This window comes from Lipotes vexillifer, unplaced genomic scaffold (assembly GCF_000442215.2).
Source record: "Lipotes vexillifer unplaced genomic scaffold, Lipotes_vexillifer_v1.1 scaffold240, whole genome shotgun sequence".
NCBI lineage: Eukaryota > Metazoa > Chordata > Mammalia > Artiodactyla > Lipotidae > Lipotes > Lipotes vexillifer.
This window is the reverse complement of record NW_006797481.1, coordinates 386,769-392,473: the sequence shown is the minus strand read 5'-3', so window position 1 is coordinate 392,473 and position 5,705 is coordinate 386,769.

Here is a 5,705-nt window from a genome sequence, read left to right as displayed (position 1 = left end):
GGCATCTGTAGGTGCCCGTGTGTCAGAGCTTCGGTCGTGAGTCACTGAAGCTTTCCCTGTTGGGGCCTGACCTCCCCACCTCTGGGGTTGGACCAAGGGCAGGCTGCAGACCAGGAGGGAGGGGCACCGTCATTCTTCAAAGAGCTGTTGAGTCATTTGTTTGGTGCCTTTAGCTGATGGGAACAGGCCAGCGCCGGAAGGGTGTGGCCCTGGTGGTCTGGGTGCCAACCAAGTGAAGGGTGGAGGGGGCAGGCATCCGGTCTCCAGGCTGAAGAGCTGGGGGGACCGCAGGGTGTTCTCAGGGGTGGGGGGATGCGGTCAGCCTCGAGGCATCCTCATCACAGTGTGACTGTCACTGTGCTTCCCCGTGGGGTTGGCCTTGTTCTGAGGCCACAGCTCCTCCCCTCTGCCAGGGTTTTCAAAGACAGAAACCTTTCCTTGCGCTTTGATGGAGTTGTAAAGTACAGAACCACGAACTGTGTCACCTATTCTGTTTGCATTAAATTAAATAAAATCTTCAGGGGGTGTGCAGAGGAAGGGGCTCGGCCAGTGTAATTTCTTTCAAAAGCAAATTTTAGACTGAAGGCTTGAGTTTGTAAGTGGCCTGTTCACTGCTTATGGATAAGAATAAATGTAGCTTTCCAGAGTGTGAAAATGGCTTTCTTCAGGAGCTTAACAGCCCCCCATAGTTTTCATTATTCGTTTGAATCATCTCTTTACGAAAAAAGTTATTTCAGCCACTGTCCATGTTGTGACAAACAACAGTTTGAACAGCCAAGGCATCGTGCCATCTGTAAACCCACTTCGCACTTTTGCCGGTTCTGCCCACAAACTCATTGTAATTTTTGTTCACGTGTGGATTGCCTTGCTCTGGGCTTAGCCAGGATCATTACTCTCTGCTCTGTTTTGCTCCTCGTCTCCATGAGTTCCAGGGAAGAAGGTCATGTGGTTCCAGCTCTGTCTCTGCTCCCTGAACCCGGTTTGGTCGTAGCCATTTGGGACTCCCCCGACCCCGTCCCCGGCTCTCCCTCTGCCTGTCCGAGTGCCCACTGTGGGTGGCCCAGCTGGATGTTGGGCTGCTGGGGTGAATCTGAGAGATAAAGCCCCTGTCCTCAGGGAGTTCGGTCTCCCTCGTGGTCTTCAAGTCCCAGGTGATGGGAGTCACCGAGGAGGAGCTGGGGGCTTCCAGGTGTGTGCTAGGGGGTCCGTCAGAAAGTGAACATGGAGCTGGACCCCAGCTTCGACCTCTGGCTGGGTTTCAGGCTCTCGGTGCCGAGTCACGCAGTGTTAAGGATTCAGAGCCCTTTTCTCCACACCCTCTCCAGCATTTACTGTTTCTAGATTTTTTGATGATGGCCATTCTGACTGGTGTGAGATGATATCTCATTGTAGTTTTTTTTTTTTTCCTTGCGTTATGCGGGCCTCTCACTGTTGTGGCCTCTCCCATTTGCGGAGCACAGGCTCCGGACGCGCAGGCCCAGCGGCCATGGCTCACGGGCCCAGCCGCTCCGCGGCATGTGGGATCCTCCCGAAACGGGGCACGAACCCGCGTCTCCTGCATCGGCAGGCGGACTCTCAAGCACTGCGCCACCAGGGAAGCCCTCATTGTAGTTTTGATTCGCATTTCTCTAATGATTAATGATGTTGAGCATTCTTTCATGTGTTTGTTGGCAATCTGTATATCTTCTTTGCAGAAACGTCTGACTCTTGCACTGCTGGTGGGAATGTGAATTGGTACAGCCACTATGGAGAACAGTATGGAGGTTCCTTAAAAAACTACAAATAGAACTACCATATGACCCAGCAATCCCACTACTAGGTATATACCCTGAGGAAACCAGAATTCAAAAAGAGTCATGTGCCAAAATGTTCATTGCAGCTCTATTTACAATAGCCCGGAGATGGAAACAACCTAAGTGCCCATCGTCAGATGAATGGATAAAGAAGATGTGGCACATATATACAATGGAATATTACTCAGCCATAAAAAGAAACGAAAGTGAGCTATTTGTAATGAGGTGGATAGACCTAGAGTCTGTCATACAGAGTGAAGTAAGTCAGAAAGAGAAAGACAAATACCGTATGCTAACACATATATATGGAATTTAAGAAAAAAAAATGTTATGAAGAACCTAGGGGTAAAGCAGGAATAAAGACATAGACCTACTGGAGAACGGACTTGGGAAAATGGGGAGGGGGAAGGGTGAGGTGTGATAGGGCGAGAGAGAGACATGGACATATATATACTAACAAACGTAAGGTAGATAGCCGGTGGGAAGCAGCCGCATGGCACAGGGATACCGGCTCGGTGCTTTGTGACCGCCTGGAGGGGTGGGATAGGGAGGGTGGGAGGGAGGGAGACGCAAGAGGGAAGAGATATGGGAACATATGTATATGTGTAACTGATTCACTTTGTTATAAAGCAGAAACTAACACCATTGTAAAGCTATTATACCGCAATAAAGATGTTAAAAAAAAAAAAAAAAAAGGATTCAGAGCCTGGGTTCCCATCCTGGCTCCCCCGCCTACTCTCTCTGTGACCTCGCCTCTCCGAGCCTCGGCTTTGATCTCTGTAAAGTGAGGGTGGTGACATCTGACTCAAAGGCTGTTGTGGCGCTTCCCGAGGTCACGTATGTGAAACATTTAACACAGGCCTGGGCTCACAGGCTCAGGCACCTAGGACAGAGCCACCCCGGACATTTGTACCAGCAGGGGCGAGCTACTGCTGTTTTCGTAGCTGCGGAATAGTGAAGGCCAAGCCAGGACGCGGGCAGCGGAGGAATTGCTGGCCCGGGGAGGAGGGGGGCTTCCAAGGCCAGGAGACAGCAGGGGCAGCCAGTGCTGTGGGAACCCGGGGAGGGGGGCCCGGCTGGTCAGAGCAGAGCAGGTGAGGGTGAGGACGGTGGGGTGAGGCGCAGGGCAGAGGCCCGGCCCTGCAAGACCTGCTGAGAGCTACGACGGGGATTTGGGGCTAGACTGCGAGTTCTTTCTCTGTACTGGGTGTGCGGTGCCCGTGGCAGCCGTCCTCCAGGCCGGGAAGCCAGCCTCTCAGGGGACGTGGAGGAGGTGGAGATTAGCAGGACACCTTTGACACGGAAACCTGGAAACCCGAACGTCCTGCCTTCCTGCAGTGCAGGAGCTGCCAGCAGGAGCTCACGCCCACAGGGAAGCAATGAGTCCCCGGCATGAGGCTGTGAAACTCGTAACCCCAGCTTCGACCTCTGGCTGGGTTTCAGGCTCTCGGTACTGAGTCACACAGTGTGGACAGCAGTGCGGACAGCCGGAGAGGCTGGGAGGGCTAGCCTGGTGCCTTTTGGCTCCAAGGGAGTGTCTGCAGGTGGCCGTCCTTCCTGCCTTTCCTCCTTTTTTTTTTTGCGGTACGTGAGCCCCTCACTGTTGTGGCCTCTCCCGTTGCCGAGCACAGGCTCCGGACTCGCAGGCTCAGCGGCCATGGCTCACGGGCCCAGCCGCTCCGCGGCACGCAGGATCCTCCCAGACCCGGGCACAAACCCACATCCCCTGCATCGGCAGGCGGACTCTCAACCACGGTGCCACCAGGGAAGCCCCTGCTACTACCTTCCCTCCTGCTGGGGCCACCCTGCACTCCCAGCCTTTCCCTGGATGTCCAGCAGGGGGCACTCACCCATTAAACCAGGGACAGGGCTGTGCTCTGGGAATCCTTCCCCAGGGAAGAGGGTTCCTGGCAAGCTTCCTTGGTTACACATCAGCCTCTTCGCCCTGACTTTTCTCAGCCTCAGTTTTGGGCCAAATCCTGGGGAGTTTTTGCAAAATTGTATTTTAGTTTTCAACTCCCAGAGTTTCACTGCTTATTGAAAAGTGATGAGAAACGATCATATGAAAGTCCCTTCCCCCAAATAAAAGTCAAACAAGACAACTCAGTGTTCTGACGCCCGAGCTGCCTGCAGCCTGGGTTCTGCTGCAGCCTAAGGAGGGGGGGAATTTACAGCCTGGCCTGGGGGCTGCTGCACTGGAAGGTGCACCCCGACTGTGTCTAAGCAGAGGCCTGGGGACCCCGGTGGGGAGCCTGGGGCAGCAGTGTGCTGGGTCTTTAAATACCCAACGCCATGTGTGTGAGTGGTTGGGAGGGGTGAACGGGCCTGATGAATGTGCCATAAAGGAGCCGGGTTCCGCTGGGAATAATTCTCCCTTTGTGTCCCCAGCACCCACCCAGCTGCTGCCTGTGCGGATCTCACTCCCCCGGCCTCAGAACACACATCTTTGCCTTCCGCCCCAGCTGGTGATGGACACGCATCTTTGCATTCCACTCCAGCTGGTGATGGAGTCGAAGCTTCCATTCCCTCCTGCCAAGGTCTAGCCAAGGACTTAAGCAGGTATTGTACAAAGCTCTCCTTCCAAGCCGCTGCCCCCAGAAAGGAGGGGCCTGGTGGTCTCTGTCCCTTAGGCCCTGGGGAGCTGCATTTAGGATGGCGCCAAGAAGGCGTTGACAGTTTGGACCCGTGATGCCATGTGTGATTGTTTGGGCTGTAGTTGACCTGAAGTTTATCCACGCTAGCAAACTCTCCACGTAACAAAGGGGACGTCCTGTGTGAGTATTGGTGTATTAATTGGCGTTCTCCAGGGAAACAGAACCAGTGGGATATATATACACATATACAGGCATAACTTGTTTTATTGCACTTTGCAGATGTTGAGTTTTTTACAAATTGAAGGCTTGTGGCAACCCTGAATTGAGCAAGTCTGTTGGCTCCATTTTCACGACATTTGCTCCCTCCGTGTCTCTGTGTCACATTTTGAGAATTCTTGCAATATTTCAGACTTTCTCATTAGTATATTTGTCATGGTGATCTGTGATCAGTGATCTTTGATGTTACTATTGCAAAAAGATTATGACTCACTGAAGGCTCAGATGACGGTTAGCATTTGTTAGCAATAAAGTATTTTTTAATTAAGGTATGTCCAATGTTTTCTTTAGACATAATACTGTTGCACACAGTAGTCTACAGTATAGTATGAAAGTAACTTTTATATGCATTGGGAAACCAAAAACTTCGTGTGACTCACTTTATTGTGATATTGGCTTTATTGTGGTGGTCTGGAACCATACTTGTCTTACCTCGGAGGTCTGCCTGTTTAGAGAGAAATTTATTTGAAGGAATTGGCTCATGACAATGTGGAGACTGGCAAATCCAAAAACTGCAAGTCAGGCCAACAGGCTGGAGGCCTGGGTACGAATTGATGTTGTAGCTGGAGTCCAAAGGCCGTCTGCTGGCAGAACTCCTCCTTCCTTGGGGGACCTCTTTGTCTTTGTCTCTTAAAGCCTTCAACTGATTGGGCGAGGCTCACCCGCATTATGGGGGGTAATCTGCTTTACTTAAAGTCTACTGATTTAAATGTTACTCTCATCTAAAAAAAATACCTTCACAGCAACTTCTGCACTGACCAGATATCTGAGTACAATGGCCAAGACAGCACTTAAAATTAATCATCACAGCCAGTATTCAGAACTCCTGTTTCTATGCAAACAGCTGGTTCTGATTAGAAACTATTCTGCTTAGCTATTAAGTCCTCTAAAGAGCATTTTCGGATAGTCTTTTCTTGTGGAGGGCTAAACACACCTGGGTGTGTTGAGAAGGGGAAGCCCGTGGCCTCAAGAGAGTCCTGCTGCTGGGGAGGCACAGAGGTGCCCAAAGCTAAGCTGAAGGAAAGAGGGAGAGTACAAGGGG